Below are 24,157 nucleotides of genomic sequence, written 5' to 3' on the forward strand. Positions count from 1 at the left end.
TTTGGATATACTTTGTATAAATAAGAGTATACATTCACATAAAAAAGGAATATGATAGACTTTCGCAGTCATATATGTTATAACCGTCATGGGGTTAGGTTTATTTGGCTTAAGAGTCGCCGAATACGTATTCAATATTTTGTACATTTGGCAAAATAAAGCCTATCACAGTAACAGTTACAGTTTGTACTTTGCAGTCCGACTTATGGTGACATTTCAATTGTTTTTAAAGATAAATCCTGATCTGCTGGACTTAAAAAATAATATGAAATGTGACTTTAGTTTAAAAAATGTAAACCCGCGCTGTTGAATATATTACGATTTCCAAGCAACCTTAACAAAAACAAACCGTTCAGGACATGTTTTTTGAACTATTCAAGTGGTTCTGTAACCAATCGATACGTTTTCTGGCATTGGGTTACGCAGTAGCGTGAGATGAGTAATCTCCTGGAACGGAATGTGTTGAAGTATGATATCTAATTCTCTAAGAATGTAAAGATTGTGCACATTTTTACCATACTGTACAATATGAGACGTAAAGGCTTAAACATGTAAAGTTAAGGCTGACTCCCTAAATATGTTCTTGGAACAGAAAAATCTTGTATTTTACACTCAACAATAGCCCTCCTCAGCTACACTATGTTACCCACCCCCTCACGATCTTGAATAAGGTGAATCATATTTGTATATCAGATTGTACATACAATAATATAGTTAAACTTGAGTTTAAGGAATGATTCGCTTACAATTTCACAAATACAGTATGAAGAAACTGGCATCCTTAATAGAAATAATTTCTAATGGGATTGTTGTATAAAATATATCTGATCTATATTTTGTCGCATACAGATTGTTATCTAGTAATAGATGGACATTGTTTAAATTTAAATAACATTTAGGATTGATCGATCGGGATACCATGGGACAGATCATTAATCTGTGTTTCAACTCCAGGGGACTGAGGGTAGCGTCAGCAGTTTCGTAAATTGCTGTTGAATATAGTGAGTCCTTGATTGCTGCCTCCACCGACTGAACCCTTACAGTACAGTTACTGGTCCAACTTGGCCAAGCTCTTCCTTGAACAGCTCTTGTTAAGGGATTAGGTATTTTAAGTGCAATATAAAAAAATAATTTATTAGTCAGTGCTGCAATGTCTCAAATATAGTCACACATTATCACCAATAAGCATTAGGTTTAGTTGTAATTGTTAACACATCTTAATTAGTTTAATTTACAAACGATCTCGTGTTGACGACTATGTAGAAACATTTGTGACTATTTCTGAACTTAACCTGTCCCTCAAATCAGTGGTTAAATGTTGTCCAGAAGAAGTGAGGATTTATTCATATGTCTTTAACTGATCTCAGTAATGTTTAGTGAAAACACCATCATCGTGAGGTTGCCCAACTTATCTTAACGTGCAGCGACTTGGCATAAATTGCGGAAGTGAAGAATATTTCTAATAATCAATATTAATTTTAAGAATACTCTCGCTATCGAGGTAAAGACTTTCCTATTATATCTCCATTCAAGCCAGTATGGAAGCTCAGGAATGTTTCACGAACAGATCAAAGATATCCGATGGCAACCACCCATAACATATGTTATCTGTACCATTGATGATATCTCTGTTAAGAATCCCAAGACAAACGGTCTTGTTACAGCTAGACAGGATAGGGCGAGGAGAATGGTTTAACCCAATAACCAGTAATGACCTCAGGAATATCTCACCATAAAATACAGAAATGAAATACCTAATGAAACCTCTGTGGGAGGTTACAAGCTTCCTGGCAAAATATAGCGAGTTGTGTGAGATATGATTTGGGAATTTATCACTATTGTCACTGACTTCTCGGTAATTTGGAAATGGTTTATGTACATACCAACAATTAATATCAAAAATGTTAAATTATGTATTTCCATCATTGTACAATTACTTTGCATAGACATTTACAAAGTTAAAAAAATAATGCGGATCAAATACCAATAATATGGCCAACATGAGCTCAGTTTCCATTCTTTTTGCAAAGTTAAAAGAATGCCCGCATTATTCAAAACAAAAATAACATAATACAGCGACACATCTATCAAGCAGAACTTTTATTTGAAAGAGACAAGTAAGTACAGCATGCAATTATTGATATTAATGTTACAATTTCAATCATATATACTAAGTCAACCTGGTATATAGTTAATAACTTTGTGATAGACACACAGCAAGCGGCGAGTACAAACTTGGTGTGGACGAGAGTATCGCGGGGAGTTATGTTGTTGCTGGGTTGCCCGGCGACAGACGACTGACTGCCGCTGTGATGGTATGTAAGCCAATATTGGTGAGGGACGGGAATGTTTGATGGCAGTTGATTATATTGTACTTATCGATAGGATCAGTTCAATACTGACATTAGTTCAATCGACAGGAAAATCTAAATCCCAGAGTTTCATTTATGACATTTGCCGGCACAAACACGGAGTTTCACACTATTGCCCTTAATACTACGAATGTAATGTTAAGACAGTTCTAAAGTTATTCAAATCCTCTCTGCTGTCCCATCCTCCCGAAACGCGGCTTTAAGACGACAACCGCAACGCACGAGAGCTTAGCGTGGCTCTAGCGAATATATGAATATTTATAACAGTTATGATAAATGTATTAACATGCAAGTACGGGGGTTTCACCACTGCAAACGTTTGATCCTTGCATATCCTGTTTCAGATAACATGTTACTTCCGTGACTGTAGGGTTGTAGGGATTGTTGTATAGTGTATATATTATAATATAGTTAAATTATTTTTCACTATTTATATTGTCTGTTATTAAATATTTTTCAAGCGTATCATGAAATGTCTAAACTGTTATAAGAATTTTCGAATTATATCAAAGCCATTTTCTAAACTCCATTTTTTCCAAAATGTTTTTATTTTAAGTTATCACTCTAATATACTGTTAATTGACTCTTTTTAGCTATTTTAAATCACTAGTTTTATTAATATTAGATTAAATGAAATGCTTACCGCACAAAAAATAATGTATAAATCAAATTTCATTGGTCCTATACAATATTGCGTTGTATCTGTATGAGCGCAACTCCAATTCACCGGATAATTATAACCATGATTTTGGTCGAATTTAATTGAATATGTATGAAAACCTTTCATACATTTAGCACACAGCATGCTTGATTACTTTAAATGTAGTTCTGTAGAATATATTACTCTAATGAGATCTAGTATCAGACAAACTGTGTCAAGTTTAATGATTTTCAAATATGTTTTAATCATACCAAAATCTCATAAGGCATACATTCTGTTCTTTACTAATCAGTAATAATGTAATGGATTTTCTAAACCACAACAATCCTCTCTGCTTCGCCACTGCAGCATCAGCTATTATTAACGTTTGCTCCCACAACTTGGGCACTGCTCTCTGCGTTAATTTTGAACTTCGTTAACAAATTAAGTCAGTTGCTACTGCAGTCGGCACTTGGTTAACTATCCTCCTTCCTACTTCTCTCTCCTACTTGTCATTGTGTTGTCTGATTTGTAATCACATGTTCTATAGCCTGGGCAATGCTTTTAATATTACCTAAGGACTAAGAGACTGGTAGGATTCTAAGGATGTCTTCGGCAATTTCGAAAACTGTTTCACAGCACGGTGTAATTTAATTTAAAAAGTAATAAAAAATATACAGCACTTATAGGTTTTGACATAACTTTTAGGTTTGTATTGATCAATAAAATCGGTTTATTAAGGTTACAGTTCTAGGACTTCAGCTTAGAAATGTACTATTCAGTTTTAGGAGATTCAAGTAATGTATTTAAAGTGTAAAATGTATACATCAAGTTCCTGGCTCGTTCATTACTTGTTTTGGATACACTACTAATCTAACTATTGGAGTGTGTAAACTGAAACATTCTCTATCTACGTATCAATAGATACGTAGATACCGGTTATTGCCGGTATGCTTAAAGCACTTATTCAGTGTCCTTCGAGACAAGGGAGCAAAGCTCTAGGATTAAGCCCATGATGTCTACAACTACTCTTCACATCTTGTGGTAGTATGGATTTTAGCCAAAAATGACATACATGTCTTGTAGGACAAGTGATAACCAAGGACAGCTTATAACCGGCTTTGGAGCTTAGGAGGCGTAGCCCTCAGACCTAACCCGTTTTATAAACAATATTACAATATATTTGTAGTGCATAACCATTATGATGATATTTTCCGAGTTTCGTTTTCGTATTTCGAGTGTATAACATACAATTTTCGACTAATGCACAATTTTATGTGAATATCTTTTTTAAACGTTAAAACAAATTTATGGACATGGCATATAATATTACAACATGTCTTCAGCAAAGTCGTGCATGGTTTTTTATCACATAAAATTGTTTTGTTTTTAGTTTTACAAAACATCTTATGTTGGTCCTTTGCATCACACATACGGTATACAACATTCACATCACTTCAATAACGTTGGTTACAGGATTCGCAATCTTCTCCTAATGTCAAAACTTCGCCCCCAGTCCCGATATTGTAGGCATATCGGGTCTCACAAGTGGAGAAGTTAGTTGCCTATCAACTGATAACAACAATCATTACAGTTCGTCTGGTCGGGTTGCAACACCAAGTCGTTGATGAGTCTCTTCTAGTAACTGTTTATGGCAACACACTATGCTATCATCATACTGAATCGTTGTATACATGTTCATCATGCATTTATATATAGATCTAATATTGAGATATTTCAATCTTGATGTCTAGTGCTATGTTCAGTGCTTATAAAGGTTCATGGAGGCTCTCGTTATGACATTAATATGACATATGTATCACTAGCTGCCAATTTTGTATAATCTAATGCTGTCTTCTTTGTTTGATTTGCTTTATTTCTTGATCGTCTTTAAGGTTTCCATTACAAAACCTCTCTTTTAAATACTCCTATAATTTTGATTGACTTTCTCTCTACCAAAAATTTAAAACTGTGTAATGTTATCAGATAATAATGTAAAATTTTCTAACCTTATTCTGATCTTGTCGAACGTATAACCTTCACCTTTCTTAATTTTTAAACTAAGCACATTTTTTCAATTAATAACCGCTTGCCCACTTATAAACCATCACAGCCATCACAGTATCTTGACAGTTGTAGTTTGTATAACCCGGCACAACAATCCTTGTGTAAGGCCGTCAGTATGGCGGGTTGCCAGCTGTGTATTTATACACAACCACTGAACCACACAAAACAGAATAAAGCGGAACGTCGCGCCGGTTATGAGTTATAACCCTTTTGCCCTGGGGCACTAATTTATAAACTTTTAAAACTGACTGTCTCTTTTTATACTCGATTATGTCGAATTAGGTTTTTGCTCACTTCAGCCGTATTAAAACTCCTTATTTTTGTAATTTGACAATGGCAGATGGTTTAGTAGCTTTTGCATAGGTTACATATTGTCAGATAACATCAACAATATTACCAATAGGTATCTAACCTGGACTATAAAATAACTAGAACCTAGAATACAAATACTTTTGCTTAAAGTTGTATAAATCACTTTAAGTGTACACTTTTTCAGTAGAGATGTAACAGCTCATTTTTTGTATTTCTTCTTTGGGAAAATGTATTATTGAAGAGTTTTTACAAATAAATCTATAGGACTCCATAATCCTTTTCAAGGACTTACTCCGACTCATGGTCCTCGCTTGTTTTGTGGTCGTTTTATAGCGCCGTGTTTTAATCGTATTAACTTCTTGGAGGATGTGTGACTCTTTTGACAGTTTCCATTGAATGTTTAGATTTTATAAGTCACATTAGTGGGTACTGTATTAAAATTTTAAACCAAATACGTATAATCGCACAATTCCTTCCTAAATACCAACTTCTTGTTTTGCAGTTTTAAAATATGAGTGAAATAAAATGATTATGTAATTTGTACATCATAACCATAGAAAAACTCTCAAAAAGGGAACATTTATCACGTATTATATGTGTACAATTAGGAAACAATGATACACGTTTTAAGACGGCAGACATACTGTACATCCACCACAACTTGATAGCTGATAGGTTTCACTTGGGATGATATGAACGCGAACAATAGCGGGATTAGCGGACAAGTACAAAGCGGCTCAATATTGCAGTATTAGAGTCAAAAGCTGCGCCCAATCTTATCAGTGTGCCCCAGCTACACCTGGGTACCTCCCCACCATCCCGGGCATCAGTCATGTTCCACCACCTAAGCTGCCGAATATTAGATTGCAGCAGTCTTTGGCGAAGATATATCAACTGGGGTTAGTTGGTGTCTAACATAGAAGTACTGATCAAAATCAGATTAAAGACGGATTAAACTTGAAGGATCTTTCCGACCACCCCAACATGCGTATACACATGAGATTATGTTAATTGTATCTAAGTTATGGATTCTCATCATAAAAGCAGTTTCGTGATAATAAGGAAATCAGTCAACGATCCCAACAAATGTACTTATTTTCGTATAGATATGCCTTTTTTACTTTATTCATAAACCGATAAATCAGTTACTCAAACTTTTCTCTTGCACATATTGTATAAAACCACAAAAAACATATATTTACCTAGCATCACTATAACTTCTCAACTATGGTCGCCACAGAGATGGTACTACAAATTGCAAGTTTTAAGTTCGAGTTTTGTGTTTTTCTTTGTCAAAGGGGTGCATATACGATACGAAATTTCGCAATGAGTTCAAATAAAAAGTCTGTAAGAGTTTTGTATGATAACCGTATTGTATCGATTTTGAATAATTTGAGAGGTGTTCAATAATAGGTTGGCTTTAACATTTTTATGTTATTCATTAGAAAAATTATAAATATTGTTTATTGCGCACCCTTTCTCTAAACTATACAATAACTTGTATACAAATGAAACTAAATATTATCAAGTGTATGTGATACCTCGAGAATATACATTATAGTTACAAATCCTTGCTTACCTCTCTACTTCGTGGTCTATACCCCACAAACGTTACTGGTGTGCAGCTCGAAAGCGGAGGAGGTGTGTAGTGGATCTTCAGAGTGTAAGGATGCCGCTGCAGTGTGCCGCTGCAGTGGATAAAGGATATGGCAACAGGAGTGTTGAAGTTCTGTAGTACCAGTTGCCAGGCAACGTAATATAAAACGATCCTGTGTGCTAGACTGCGTGACGGCGTCCCCACCATCCATTACCGCGGAAGCTGGATTCTATTACAGTGAGAAATTATGGGACATAAAGGTTTTTGAACTTGATCATGAACTTGTTGCTTTACATAAATATAATTACCTTGCATTCTATATACTGATATGAAGTTCATTTGCTGTTATTCAGTACAATGTACATCTAGAGTGCAAGTATAATACTGACATAGCTGGAAATGAGATAGAATGACGTGTGTAGATGTTTCTTAGTACCAATTCTCAGGCAGCATAGTATAAAACTATTCTGATGCTAGACTCTGCCACGGGTGTGTACAAATGTTTTATGCGCCAACACCATGCAGTTCTGTAGCAGCTAAGGTGTATATCCCCATTAATTTTGAACATAGTGTAATGTTGACAAGGTCTTCGATATGGTGTAGGATGTTGTGATGTTCAGTATTACCAAGTTGCCAGGCAACGTAACACGTGACGACACCACGCGCCAGCCTGCGCTCTCATCCACCATTACCGTGGTATAAGGAGCCTCTTATTGGATATAAATACTTTATACTCCACTGATATGCGGTTTCGTTGCAGTTAAGTAGTGTATTCAATATTGATCTCCAGAATATTTTTGTGGCATGCCCTTTAGGTAAACGAGTGGCATAATGCGACTGTTTATGTTCTGTAAAAGCGGTTCCCTGGCAACGTACTATACTGCATCGCCGTGCTCTAAACTGTCTTATTCAAAGTCAACTTAAACTATTTTACGAGAACAATAAGTTTCTGGCTGCAATACATGTAGTTAACACCTTCACTGCGGCTCTATCCTGAGTGAGACCATACTCTCCCTTCCATTATTCGCGGTAAGGCGTCTACCGCAGTCAGCGCGTCAAAAGACAAAGATCAAATTTCTTTATTGTTGATTTAATTTTCATCGTATTCACACTGTTGCTAAGGCGATAGGAACCTTTTTTCTGTTTACAAATCATACACGTGTTTGGTTGACATATTAGATAAAAAAGTATGTATCAATTTATCACTTTATCATCAATATATCAATTTAGAAATTTTAAGCTGTTGTCGAAATTGCAATAAAAACCATTCAAAGTAACAATAATAAACAAAAATATTCATATTTAAAAATACTTTAGTGGTCGATTCAAATAAATTGTTTTTTTTTATACCTTATAGATAAAAAAGTATCAATTTATCATTTTATCATCAATATATCAATTTATAAATTGTAAGCTGTTGTCGGAATTGCAATAAAAACCATTCAACGTAACAATAATAAACAAAAATATTCTTATTTGAAAGTACTTTATTGGTTAATTCAAATAACTTGTTTTTTTATACCTTATATCTGTTATAAAATTATTAAATAAATAAACTTATTGTGTTGTATTTTTTCCAGTTACGTCTAACGTATGAAGAATTAAACTAGATCAAGATATCCAACCAGGTATGTCCATATACTATAAGATTTTAGACTTTAAAAATTATCTTAAAAGTTTAAGCTTTATGACCTTGTCAGATATATTCATGACCAATATTTTTATTTTTTATAAACTCGTACTTGGAGAAAGTTTTTGTTTTTATTTATTTGCTTCTTGCCGACGTTTTGTGTCATTTTCGTGTACTCTGTGAGAATATCAATTAAAGGTCAGTGAGTTAACGAAGACGTGGAACAATGGACTGTTGGTCCACCCCACGGTCCGAGTCCATTGTTTCCTCCGTCGTATTGTCCAACTGGACAACTCAGGGAGGTAATTAATTCATTTATAAGCTCCCGGTGTAGTTGCTGAAGCTTGTGCACTGGCTAATGGTTCACCCGGTTGTTCTATGTAACCTGTACATTCATCTACCTCTGTAGTCTAGTGTACAGTACATAAGTATTCTCTTACCATATGCATGGGGTATTTTTATAGTGACCTCTATGGAATCTAATAATTATTTTACTCACAAATTTTGTTTGATATCCACAACTTACTTCTAGATCAGCCTTCTGTAATCGAAGTTGCTATGTATTATTTTATAAAATAGTTTCCATGGTTATAAATACATCCTCTAAAAAAGTTCCAGATAAAAGTATATTACATGAATAAACAAATATATCCTTAGTAAATGTGTTTTTAAAACATGATTGGAGACAGCTTTTATAGTAGTGAGAAAGTAATGTTTGCTTCCTGATCGGGTGTTACGTAATTTTTATTTGTTCGATATGAAAGCAAAATAAAACAAGATTTAAATATTTAATGTAATTTTGCTTGTTTCCTCCTGTAATTTATATAATATAAGTAAATATATAAATTATATATAAATGCTGATCTCGGCACCGCATGGACAGGGTATTTCCCAGAAGTCATCTAGTAATAAAAAAAAAATAATACCAAGAAATGGCAAGTAAGTTTGAACATTCTATATTGAATGATACTTGGTACACTTGATACTTGCTAACCAAAAATATTCACTTTTCAATTTTAAATAGTTATTAATCGCGTCATCAGTAAATGTAGTAATTAAAAACTGATTTTTGATTGTTGATAATCGAAAACAAGTTGCTACAGAGCTCATATCATAATCACATATTCAGTTGGTTCACTTGAAATAAAGTTCAATTAAAAAGGACACATTTTTACATTCCATGTACTAATCGCCGTGAAAATAAATTAGCCAGGTAATATACGAGTAGTATAGCTGCTTTAATTTTAAAACTCCATTAGACTCTAATATTTGGAACTGCGGAAATTTTATTTTAGCTAACTTACTAATCACTTTGGTACGTTACAAAAAACCTTAGTGTGTGTAGAAAAATTCACACCATAATGTTGTAATTTGTCTCTTTAATGTATACTCTTGTGCTACAGTTAGAGAATGGTCCACGATTCTTAGTTAAACGCTAATCTGTTGCAAATACCAACATATTTGTACAATACAATTTCATAAATTCTTGTTTTGACCTATTTTCATGGAAAATGTAAATTTTGTATGAGAATTCATTAATAACCAGCCTCTTGTCTGCTTCCTTAACGCAGTACCGTAATCCATGTATTTCCAATTTCTTTAAGTCCTCTATTTTGTTTCGACAATGTTGCCCTCTTGTAAAGGTAAAATTTATAAACCATATAAATTTAATTATTGTTGAATTATAGTTATATAGTCACACACGGGAGGTAATTATCAAATGCTCCAGTACAATTAATCGCTCACTAACATAGTTCTCTTGCTTTCCGCTGGACTACCTTAGGCCGTAAAAAATCATCTTTCTCACTTCTGACATTAAGTAACCCATTTCGTTTTATTGCACCCGTCGCGTCTATTAATAGTAGAGGAAGAATTTTACAACCACATTGTATTTTCGCTTTACTCTTGTAACTGTCTAGATTATTTTATACATGTGTTTTTATTGAATTTAAGATTTGTTCATAAACCAGGTCTGACTCGTATTACGTACCCAATAAACTTTATGTACATTTAATGGTTCTAGGTAGGAGGTGATAAAAGCCATTCGGTTTTGTTGACTCCGGTAATGGGTGAGTTGGTAACCGTGTAAGCACAGTGTTTGGGCCAGGTGTAGGGGAACCGGTGCTGTGTAGAGCAAACTATATTAACTTGTGCAAGGCACATATTACACCTTTACTCTCTTCCATGTTATAGTTCAGTTCCACTATATTAAAAACACTACCCGTTTGTATTTATCCATGACGAACGGTAAATCCAAACAGTGCATGGGCTTACATGCATACTACAGATAATTAAATAGAGGAAATGACACTAAAATCATGCTCCTTGCATACATGGTTACTGTGAATTATACAAAATTATAAAATAATGTTAAAGAGTTGCTTGGTTGTGATGGTACCAGTAGTTCAGTGAACTGGAAAAGTTTTTATTTAAAATACATACGCATTGAAAGAAAACTATTTTTATTTATATAGGTATAGGTTTTAGTGTTTTGTTATTTGATACCATTTATTTAATGTCTTGGTTGTTTACTTGCTTGAAACATATTGTCGATAATTAGAAATAACAACACAAACATAATATTAAAATGGAAGCTTTAATAAGTGTCATACAGAGGACCTTGAGGAGTTTAGAATTAGTAAACGATACGGAAGGACAGGTTGTAGGCGTCGTGGCATCAGTACTGAATATCTACGTACAATAATTACAACACAATCAATTACGGGACAAATCTTCCAAGCTCTAATAAACGTTTAAGGTCACTTAAGAAAACAAAACTTAAACACATTTTGCGCCGTCGAATTTCGGTTCTGCGATTTTCAGTTTCTACAATGCAAACAACATAAATTATTAACATTCACACTTGCAATAAATATTAACAAAAGTATTACATCTAAATTAAACTAAACGTTAAACATAAACTGAAATTCCACATGTTAAATAAGTTAAAGATAAATATAATAAATTTAGTATCCGTACAGGAAATATTCGACTTCGCCATTATAGAAATCCTCAATATGTTGTGGTCTGCTGGAATACATTTCCCCCTTTTCCTCTCAATCCTGGACGCGTGAAAGCCCTGAAAAGCGATCGGAAAATTGTAAACCAAGTTCAGCTCCCGCCGGTAATATATGGCGTTATCTGCGTGCTCTGCTCCCACCGCGGCTCTGGGGGGCGAGGGTTAAAAGGTTCCCTTAGACATCGATTTAACACCGGCTCGTATTCATAAATGAATCGCACTTCGCCACAAACACTTCTAAAACGAAATTTGTTAGTTTTAATAGTGAAATAGTGTATTTCAGGCCTTTGTTTACAGTTTATTAATGTTTTAGAACATAAGCTAAAGACCATTAAAAACGTATATTGATATATTTTATTTAAGTTTCGTTGATTTCCAGTAATGAATATACTTACGGAGTTTAAATTTTATGTCAAGAGATGTTTATATTATTTATTGTGTTTAAGAGTATCTTAGCAACAAGCTGAGGCTGCTCTAAACGAAACATAAACAAAATGTTTTCGTCGGTCGAGGTTAGTTACTCCACAAAAGCCAGGTAGAAATACAAACATGAAACTCTTGAACCCTTGAGTTAGTAAGAGGTCAGATGTATTCACTATAGTGCCTTTTCGTCATTAAAAAGTAGACGTACAATTAAAAAACAAACATTTTTACAACGTTTAAGAAGAGTATACTCCTATTGGGTAAGGGAAAGTAATGAATGTTGCTCAGTTCTAATCCGATCAAAGTTTAAACTTTATCAATTTACTAACTGTTTGTGTAACCCTCATCTAGTTTTTATCATATCATATGGTTTTATATTGTTGAAGGGTTGTACGAAAAATCTCACTAAAACTTAATGGTAAACTTTCGACCTGAAGGTGTTTTACGCAATTATGAAATGTTGGCATAATAACTTTTCTGTATTATAAAGGAATTAAGGCGCTGAGTAGCCGAAGGTAAAGCCTGTGGTAAAGTAATTTGCAGCGAGGATGCTGGGAAGGTAATCATGAAAAGTTGACGAGTTCGAAGCCGAGAGCTCGCAGCCTCAGGCCCCCCAAGCTCTCTGCTCTGTGGGAACTTGGAGGGGCGGTGTCAACCTGGCTTACTCTTAATTTATTAACGAATATTCTTTGCACAAAAATGTCTGGTTAGTTAAATTATGCGACATTTTAAGATTTTCACAACGTGTTTCAATCCACGGGGATTATTTTGTGTCAAGCGTAACAAAACGATGATTTCTTTTAACGAGCGGAAATTCTGATGAATATTATCCTCTATTTAACACACACACTTGCAACCGTAAAGCACGAGATTAAAGTTAAGCACCTTTGAGTGTATTGCAAACATTAACTTGGTGAGTGCCATAAACTTTAACGTCATGTACAATGTAATAATCTTGTACATTACTTAAAAATGCATATAAATTAAACTACTAATAATTATTTTCTTGAACATTGTTGGCGTCATACTACTTTTTATGGTGCTCTGTATCTCTAATCCGGGACTGTTTTTATAACATACGGCTCCCAAATCGGAATTCGAATCCGCAACCATGGGGTGATAAATTCCGAAATGCTAAATCTACAAGGGGCGTCAAATACCACATTACTATGTACTAACCATTAACTGGTAGCTGAGTCAGCATCTCCGCTTAACATCCCAGGGATTTGGGTTCGAATGTCTACGATTCCGTTGTTAACCTAAAGAAATATTGTATGTTACCAACACTTAAAATATGTTCAACAGTTATGAACGAACAGAATATCTTATTGTTGCACGTCCAGAAGTACTCTTAACTACGTATCTTAAGAGCCTATAGGGCTTTAACAAAATAATCGTATATAACCATAAATCGAGTAACGACTGAGCCGTAGCGAGTATATGATCAGCTGATGCGAGTATGCGTACACTACTTGTATCTTATTACTCCAAACAACGTTCAAGAAAATCTCCAACAAATTGTTATCATCGTAAACACGATTCTTTGGTTAGACCTAGGAACTACCATTTAGCGTATATAGCGCAACGCTAACGTCTTTTTTCCTATTACCTTTTTCTTAATTTTTTTTAATTGAATCGAAAACATTTTTTTAGTCACTAGGAAGTATTTTTCAAGGATACTCTGCATTTTTAACTCTAAAAATAATTCAAATATTTAGAAAATATAGAATACTAATGATATTTAATAATTCTGTTTCGACAAGGTCCGATAACGTTAAAATTATATTTTGATAATTTTGTAAGCTTTTACAATTGAAATGCTGTAAAGTTAACCATTTACTGTAGTTTGGCCATACAGTTAAGTAATATAGCAATATATATTATCCGTATAGCGTGTGACGGATCATGGCGGATCCTTGTGTGGAAAATATAATATTATTTTTCGCGTTAATTTTTAACAGAAAAACAATTTTCTTGTGTTCTTCCCTTCATTACGATTTATATTTTAGATAACATTCTAAGTTGAATTCCTGTAAGTTAACGCCGCAGATGAGGAAATGGGAGTGCGTGAAAATCTTGTGTGGGATTAAACCATTATTTAATTTATTAATATTAAAGTTTTCTTATGAATGAAAAAGGTACAGTGAGTCAAGATTTGAGTTCATTTAGAGCTTTAATGAAAAGTATAATGGCTATAATAGAATTATCAATCTAAATAAACATTTATATTTTTCCATTCACACACTGTATCAGCCGACAGTTTCCCGAGGGAGTATCAGAGCACAATGACCAGGAAATTGCGCAATACTTACAGCTTGTATGCGAAAAGCGTACATCCCTCCTCTGAAAATGGTGAGGGGAGGGGTGATAGCCCATCGCCATTACTCCCGATACAAAACCTTCTGTCAGAACCCCAAGGTTATATTCTTTTCGCTCCTCTTCTACGCAAGTGTAACTTCTTTCATTCGACAGAACATGAAAGCAAATGTAATGTTTTCTATTTGTTTGTTCATATATCCCATACACGAATATACATATAAACAGTAAAAATATCATTTCATGTTTTATATTTTATTTGTATATTTTGAGGTTAACGAATTCTACATGACTATCTTGGTGAAGTGCTCTCTTAGCGTGGTGATGATTTCGTTTGAATCTTGGCTAGGGTTTGGAACTATGTTCCTTGACCTGCAAGGCTTCCAAGCGAGATATAGTGGTTGGAAAGAGATCTTTTTAAGTACGCTACTTGTAAGCTCTAAACTATACTTCACCAATTCCGTAGTACTTCTCGAAAACTACATATTAATTGAATTTTTTAAATATTTAATGTAAATTAATATATGTTTTATATTTAAATATATAGATTAGTTATTTATGGAAAACTCTAGAAGTGCTAGTAATTGAATACTGTAAATGGCTGGTTTCTCTCGTGAACTCCGATGTTTGTTTTTAAAACCGTGTTTTTTTAAATATATATCCTATTACACGTCTCTTATACTGTACATATCCGGGCTTTTAGCGTTTCACCAACCGAACCGTCTTTAACATTATGTAATTCTTTCTACGTCACAAATTAGTGCGCTTCAGAACTGTACCAATTTTTTTTTATATGGAATAAAACTATGTTCTTTACTACAAAAAGAATTAGAATTTTGTCTTTCAATAAAGATTGTTTGTATTAGGATAGCATTGTTTGTGAAATTCCATTTATTAAGTCACTTGTGTTAAGGAATCTAAACATCACATGTTCATTTTTTAATAAAACCACTTACACTGTTGTTCCACAAAGAATTACACGTTAGAGTAGTGATTATAATTTATAAATTTATTCGCAGAAAGTGCAACATTACTCATCAGCACGTGCGGTGTACATAGATGCAGATGAGTACCGGCAGCATGCTGGTAAACTGACCTTAGTCGAGTAACCTCGCAGAAAGTGCAACATTACTCATCAGCACGTGCGGTGTACATAGATGCAGGTGAGTACCGGCAGCAAGCTGGTAAACTGACCTTAGTCGAGTAACCTCGCAGAAAGTGCAACATTACTCATCAGCACGTGCGGTGTACATAGATGCAGGTGAGTACCGGCAGCATGCTGGTAAACTGACCTTAGTCGAGTAACCTCGCAGAAAGTGCAACATTACTCATCAGCACGTGCGGTGTACATAGATGCAGGTGAGTACCGGCAGCATGCTGGTAAACTGACCTTAGTCGAGTAACCTCGCAGAAAGTGCAACATTACTCATCAGCACGTGCGGTGTACATAGATGCAGGTGAAGTACCGGCAGCATGCTGGTAAACTGACCTTAGTCGAGTAACCTCGCAGAAAGTGCAACATTACTCATCAGCACGTGCGGTGTACATAGATGCAGGTGAGTACCGGCAGCATGCTGGTAAACTGACCTTAGTCGAGTAACCTCGCAGAAAGTGCAACATTACTCATCAGCACGTGCGGTGTACATAGATGCAGGTGAGTACCGGCAGCATGCTGGTAAACTGACCTTAGTCGAGTAACCCTGGTACTTGTACTGAGTAACGGTGCACTAATGCATCACTTTTAGCACAATGCAGTTATTTTTATTGTTCCGCCACGGGCGATAAATTTCATTCTGTATGGAACTGCGCCCGACATATACACGCCTGATGTATTGTTTATTGAGAAATAAAACTGGTTTTTAATTTAATTAAGTTCCACTAACAGAAATACTTAAATTATTTTTATTATTTTGAGCCCCAATTCCTAACGGATATGCTTTCATAATGCCTTTCTTGTATTTAAGTCTATGTAGTGCGTGTTTAATGCATAGTATTACCTCAATCATCCATACTTCAAGTGTGGCCGACGCTGCAGATGTCCAAGTAGGAATCCAATGATGCGTTTGTTGCTGACGTCATGACTTCTGGACTGTGGGCTGAGAGTTACGAAGGAAGGCGGAGTTTCTTGGTTGCCAAGGACGTTGTGTAGCATCAACAACGGAACGATGTACGGTGTGAGGTACAGAATATTTATTTATACTACAAACATCACAGATTTGTGAGATTTCATATTCATCTCGCCGTGTCAAATGTTATATTCCTTCACAACATTTTCAAATTTTAGTGATATAATCAAAGGGTGTGATGGCGTCAAGATTGTTACATTTTCTCGCCTATGGAATTAAAATTAACACAAAAATCTGTAGTGAGATCTCAATCATATTAAACTATGGGGACTTCGCAGAAAATAAACTCCCGCTTATTGCTGTGGGCGTGGCACCCTTGAAATATGTCGGAAATCAGTGAAACAACGTGAACGCCCTCTCCGGTGACATATTATCCTATTTCCGCTGAAGCGGAACAAATTGGCCAGCGTAATTTCACCCTTTGATGGGGTATGAGGCAGGGGCTTGTCACCAGTCAATTTTCTGTTGACACCGACCAAACTTGTCTGATTTGTCTTGTGCTAATCTTAACTTCGGTTTCTGTTGCGATTCCAATATTTTTATAGATATTCTTTGTCAACATTGTGCGGTTCAAGTAAAAGTGAAATATGGAAATAATAAAAATTGTTTTAAAACTACAAAAATACAACGTTTAGAATAAATTATAGGAACAAATGTAAATCGTACAATATGTAACACATTTATTTATTTCCTTTTTTTCCTACATTGCTTAAGAGTATTGATGTTGACTATTGAAAGAGATATTACTGCGAATACAAAACTAAGACAAAAACGGGTAAATATTACAGTGGTTACTTACTTGAAAGCTGTCATTTAAAAAACTTCGTGAAGCAATCACAACGGCAATTTTATCAAGACAATGCATACTTCTGTTATTCTCCTATTCATAGTACTAATATTAATTACATACATTAATTTAATAACCTTCAATTTTTGTTTCAAAGTACGTATTAGCTCCTGAGCGTATTGTTTGCTATTTTAAGGTGGTAATAGAACACATGAGATCGCGTCCAAATTTTAAATTCAAATCTTTTGTTGACATTATAATATACACTATACAGCAAAAGTTAGGCATTTTATATACAATTTTGGATTTATACCACAGTAACCTTCAAATACAAATAAATACATACCAATTTTGCAGCTATTCACTCCAGTCACTCGCCACTGTCGAACGAAAATTCCCGGAAATCCCGAACCTGTTGTACATTCCGTCCTATTGACATATTTGTGATAATCGTTGGAAAAATTGTAGCAGCCGAACAGATTCCGTACTCTATTTAAAACAAATTAATATTCTTGCGAAGGAGCAATTCAAAATATAGGATCTCTTTTTCTCTATCAGCATATAACGTTATATCCTGTAATGGCACGAATTATTTTAGTGCTATGATATTGTTAGGATACAAAGTAGTTTTCTTAAAAAAAAAGGTTACTAAAATTGTAATGCGGGCGTTTAATTGCTATTACTTCCTACAGAAGCTGATGTCCAGCGATATCTTGTCTGAGCAATGCGGGTTAGCCAGCACCTCACCTTCAGCAATTGATTGTGACTAATAGGTCTAAGCTAATTAACTGGCTGACCACTGCCAGTGGAGTGGTTTTACTGAGACTGACGGAACAATGGAATCGGACCGTGAGAATGGCCCGCCAGTCCTTTGTTTCTTCTCTAATGTTGACACAGGCGGTCTTTAATTGATCATGTCTCTCCATTTCCCCCTCTTGCCATCATTAAAATTGGTACTAATTTATAGCTATTACCGTTCAATTATTTACCAATCTGTTTAATATAATAATTGTTTTAGAACTACATATATCTACTGTATAGTAAGCTTGTAAATAATTGGAAATAAATTAATGACCTTTGAGTTGTAATTTTTGTATTTTTCCTGCAGTGATTATTTAATGGATTTGGACAGTTTTAAGCAATTTTTAACAATACATCTAACATTGATTCCACATCGCATTACGTATTTCTGTTCAAAAACTTACTTCAAAATGTTTGATATAATACATATTTTGTGTTTAAATAATTTAAGGTTTTAACTCTGATACTATAATTTTTGGAATTAGAATACTGTTTATGTTCTTTTTGACTAACCCGAATTATTTCCTTTTAAACGTAAAAATAACATTACATTGTGTTGTATTGTTTTGTAAAGTTATTTAAGTTTTGGTTAGAACAATACATCAAAGGTCTGATGTTTGACTTCCAACACCATTACGAATAATAACGTGTACTCTAGAGTCAATGCACTGGAGACAGCTGATGAATAAAGTGCGTCCCGAATTTGGTCATTAATGGAGACCACCTGACATTAATGTATGATCGGTTTATGTGCGCAAACAAACTTGCAAGCGAAATGAGCTGCGCGAACACACCTGCAGCATAAGTAAGACAAGTTTGCTAAAACCCTTATTAATTTAATGGCTTATGTCTCCGGTCCTTCCGTATAATCGTTTCTGAAGTGATTTTAGCTGGACTAATTGTACCTGTGGATACTTGTACTTTATCTCAGATGGAGTTCATGCTATCAACTATTTCTCTACTAAAAGTTCATTAATTGCTAAATTGTATTGTTAACTTGACATTGGTGTGCGAATAACTATGGTTTACTTTCTTCCAAGCTTAAACTTGTGTTTTAGAATTCAACATCTGAAGAAAATAGCAGATATCTTCCTCGAAACGTTGTTTTTATTTTATTTCAACACAGTGGCAAATTTATGTAATGATTTTATTACCATCAACTATTTAAATCAATTGTCAGTCGTCTACAAGTGACCTGAAATCTTAATTTTAAATAAAATACAACCTGATTAATCTCGAAAATTTAGCACGTGGGAGCTCAACTACGTCACTTTATTCCGAAAGAAAAAAATTGGTAAAAACAACAAAATCTAACATTTAACTTATAAATACAGGATTACTATTATTATTATTAGTATTAGTATTATTATTACGTAAATTAGTAATTACGGATAACCTAGCAGGGAGAGCCGTGTACCTGGTAAGATAGCCAATTCACTGTGTGACATAACCTTTCCCAGAAGTAAAGGTAAGTTAGCACAGCTACATATAAAAACATAACATTTTTTACTATGGTTGGCTTATTTCAACTTACATTCGTAATATAATTAGTTCTCAAAATGAGGGTCAATTATATTTCAATTAAAGCCTGGGTAAAGGTATGAAGTTTCCCTTGAGGTAACTCAGGAGCATAAAATTGGGTTATAAATGCAAGCGAAACAAAGGAAAAACACTAGATTGTATCTGCGGCAAGTAAACAAAGCAGATTGGAGGGTAAACATAACATGGGAGGATTCCCATCTGTAGAATCCGCCACACTAGTGAGGGGTTGGCAGAATTGGCGTGTTTACTACAGACACCCAGCTACAAAACAATACTTTCATCTGTCAGCGTTACGTGTACATTTATTTTTTCCTATTTCACTACTAATGTTACCAATTTCCACTACTATTTTCTATTTCAAAAGACGATTTCGGAATATTTATCTTCTATATTTTAGTTCAATTTATGACAAGAGTAATTAAACAAGCAAAGTACATTTAACCAATACTTCTCCTCCTACATTCGTTGATATAAATCGGTCTGCGGAACAAGACAAATTTAGCTATACCACAAAAGATACTAAGAATGGACTAAATTACAATACATGTGCACTTTTTGACGTATTTTCTTGGTCGTGACAAGGCAAATACAATATTGGCGTCGGAAACATAATTCACTGAAACCAGAAGTGCTCATACACGTGCAAAGCCTACCAAATTGCATGTGAAGCCACGGGTAATTGCTAGTAGGTCATAAACGCCTTATCATATTGGCTGATTTGCTCAATTATTGCCTCAGAGAAGCGTTACGTGAGAGTTTGAAATATCTCAAGCATATTAAGAGCACATCAAATGTTCATTATTAGACGTCATTATTATTCAATATTAATTTTACAAATTAAAACAAATACATTTTGAGTTTAGGATGTAGAGTGTCAATTTATTCCTTTCAATCGGAATTTTCTAATTTAAATGTGTTTTTGGAAGGCCGTAGAGAGCTTAGGACTAAAAAAATGATAAATTTTATTTTGTATTATTATTTTATGTGTTAATGTTTTATACTCCTTCTCCATTCTTTCATTTTGAAGAGCACAAAATGAAATTGTTTATCTTATTCATAATTCAGATTAAAGCAAGAGTAGAAAGACAACCGAATTTCATATTCCACATATGCTTGTTCTCACATAATCATAAACTTTTAAATGATTAACAACTCCATTCATTATGGGCGTTTTCTTGTTTGCTCTTCATAGAGCTTGAAGAAGTGGGGAATTGCTAAGATTATTGAAATATACATGTAGCATACAAAAATGTAGCTTTTTATACTATCAGATATCCACAGAATCTTTTATAATGTAGAGTATCAACATAGTGTCAAGGCGTTACCTTTTATAACCCTGTGATGATTTAACTTTTGAACGGATAACATTTTGAGGTTTGAGAATTGTTATATAAAGAAATGTTAGGATGTTGACGTGATAAATTTTGATATAAATAGATTCCTATGGAGTTCATGTGATGGAAATTATTATATTGTTTATGTTTTTAAAAAGTATATAACATAACTTCTAAGTATAAAATAAACGTTCTTAAAACATTTAGAAATATGTAAAAATTTACTTTTGAAAAATACATCACTTTGAATGAATAATAAGTAATATATTACAAGAAGATTAAATACGCAAATTTAAATTAATTTAATTAATAATATTTCTCTATTTAGTAAGAATTATGGATTAAATGATATGAAGAAATTAAAATATGGCTTAATCTGGTTTATTATGGTTTCAAAATCTTTAGGGTAGAAAAACAAAAAATATCGTGTGAAAGGTGTCTCTGGCAGCTAAGTTAGAAATCATTTCAACTTATACATCCAGCTGCATTTTATCAAAATAAAACTAAGACATGAGAAACTTAAAATGCCACAATGACGGTTTCCGACACTGCTTTTGCTTCTCTTGTACAGTAGTTACAAAGAATCCTAATTTTTGTGATTAGACAATACAATAAATGACTTACAAAATCAATTTTGTCTTCCATTGTCCAATTTTCGTAATGATTTTCGACATGATTTTCGTAATTTTCAGTAGTACGTAGTAACTGCATTCATTCTTGAAACGAAACTAATTTTTTCATCTGTAATAAAAATAAACAAATTAATTTCTTAACTCAACGTACTACTAAACCCGAGTAAGACATCAGAATAGAGGATCTAATCAAAAGTACAAATAGTTGTTAGAATTCCCTCTGAGTATAAATATTGACACCCCGGAGCCGCGCCTTGCAGGAGACGGCTGGCGAGAATACACTCTGATTGCGCTGGGACAGACTAAGGTAAATAGCCTCCCTCAGGGCTGTTGGGCTCTTCTGTTGGCAAAGTCCTTTCAAGTCTTAAAAACACCAAGAGCGTCTTGAGTGCAGATCTGCTTAGAACATTTTTATTTTATTTTTTTTACAAAAAAATAGAGGCTAGATATTATCTTTATCCTCCTGAGTATAAAATCATAATATCAGTTATGTTATCAATGCCGATACTTTTCTGTGAGAATTAAAACAAAAACTTAATGTAATCTTTTAAGGCAATCTATTGGCATTAATTGCGTAAATTGATCAGGAATGAAACGTATTGTAATCTCTAACTGTAATGGAAGGCATCTCAGTTAAACCTTAAACATGTCTGCAATTTACTTTGGTACAAGAAATGATGTACAGCTTTTCTTTTTAGCCTTATTCTGCCTTAGTCTTACGGGCCTGTGTGAGGTTCTTATCAAACAAAATAAGGGGAGTCGAAGCAGTAGAAGACTTGATATACAGATAAAGTTCAACAGTCACAGCGCGTTCTGAACCTTCCTCTCTAACTCAGACCCAAAGTCTGACGCCTCTTGATCACAGGCTCTCCTATAGGAATTTTTGGAGACTTTTTAAAATGTATAATTAATATACAATGATGCTTTTTTATTATTTTCAATATTGGTATTGGTTATCTTAAAAATCCTCTTTTTACTTTAATGTTTAAATACTCAAAAGGTTTACAACAAAATCTTAAAAGCTACTTAATACATAGGTTCCACATTTCCAACGCTAACAATAATGGTATAAACATTATTATAACAAAACACTATGTTCGGGGTTACATATGGGATAAAATATAAGTTCGTTTCACTAGTCTTTAATTTAAATGATCTGAAGAAGTAAGTCAACATCATTATTTTTTCTAAAGTAGATATGTAAAATAAACGGATTTTATAAACTCTGATTGTGTTTAATCATATCTGTACAGTGTTGTTCACATAAAACAAAAATCTTAACTTGAACAATTAACTATTCTAAACCGTCAGCACTTTCTGTGCAAGAAGTTTAATTAAACATGGATTATTTACGAGCCAGGAGGTGGTGGAGCTGATTAATTTAGTGAGGTCTGTTCTTGTGATGAATAAACAAGGTAAGTTTATTTTAGGCTTTTATAAAATTAAATCAAAACGTGTATTACTTTATGTTTAGTATTTTTAGCTCAGGACAAATTGGTTTCTCCTTTAATAGGTGAGATGATTCATTAATTACTATAATTTGTTTTATTTCACAACTGTTTGGTTCCTTTCTCGTTAGTGTAGCTGATTGGACGTTTTCCAACATTTTACTTGCAACACTACAAAAACAAAGTGCAATAATTTTGATATAATTAATTGATTCCTGTTTGAATGAAATACTAAAATATACAGATGTATGCATTCAGACTTCCAATTTACTCATTAATGTCTACAAGAATGCATTCAAAGTAAAATTTTATGCTAATATTTCTGTTCTTAATTCAGTCTGAAAGCCGTCAACTCCACGTGGCCTCTCAACCTCAAAAAACTGTTTGTCCACCACGACCCAAAAGAACCACGCTGGTGGTACTACTAGAACATTTATGTCCACAGGAGTATAATTTAAATAAATTATACTCCGTGTGTGAAATTTTAAAAATTAACTTTGAAGATATAGTTTTGGCTGCATGTAGTTAAATGTTTAAATCTGTAAATCTGTTTATCGCTGCTGAGGAATGGAATGTTTTTACCAAAAGTATAGTTAAACATTTGAATCCAAATACGACAGAGGCACTTGATTGTTTGACTCGGTCCAGATAATACCAGGCATAACAACGTGTTTAACTCCCACTGAAATAGAGGAAATATCGATAGAAACAAAAAAAACCTCAGAGGCAATGTAGTCTGTTAAAACCACAAACTGCTTAGCGTGGGATGGCATACCGAGCTATTGAAATTATGTAGAGTCATATTATTATGTACTACACTATTCTAACAGGATGGTATTTACAGGATTGTGGACATTTGTCACCTTTTGTGTTATGTCAGAAAATTCACATTTCGGAAACTGTATCTGTTCTTTTCTTCAGGTGACAACTTGCCTGCTTATATGCGTTATGAGTTTCAGCAGAACGTTCATGTTGTTCGTAATGTTTTAATCGTGCTTCTCCTTAATTGGTGCTCAAGTGTAGACATGTATCCATGATACTCGTACAACTTTTTGTTCTCTTTTCTGTTTCGGGGTAATCATCATTTGCAACATTGTTTTGAACATAGGAT

General features: G+C 34.0%; 1 protein-coding gene across 3 annotated transcripts in view; it reads left to right on the forward strand.

The window, feature by feature from the left end:
• The window catches only part of LOC124375224 (protein tincar), a 450,528-nt gene that overhangs the window by 311,695 nt on the left and 114,676 nt on the right, over positions 1 to 24,157 (forward strand). For all 3 annotated transcript variants that reach the window (XM_046833357.1, XM_046833358.1, XM_046833359.1), the window contains exon 7: positions 8,569 to 8,616. The gene's annotated coding sequence lies outside the window, so the exon portion shown is untranslated. The remainder of the gene's footprint in view (positions 1 to 8,568; positions 8,617 to 24,157) is intronic.

The sequence above is a fragment of the Homalodisca vitripennis genome, chromosome 1 (genome assembly GCF_021130785.1).
Source record: "Homalodisca vitripennis isolate AUS2020 chromosome 1, UT_GWSS_2.1, whole genome shotgun sequence".
Lineage (NCBI taxonomy): Eukaryota > Metazoa > Arthropoda > Insecta > Hemiptera > Cicadellidae > Homalodisca > Homalodisca vitripennis.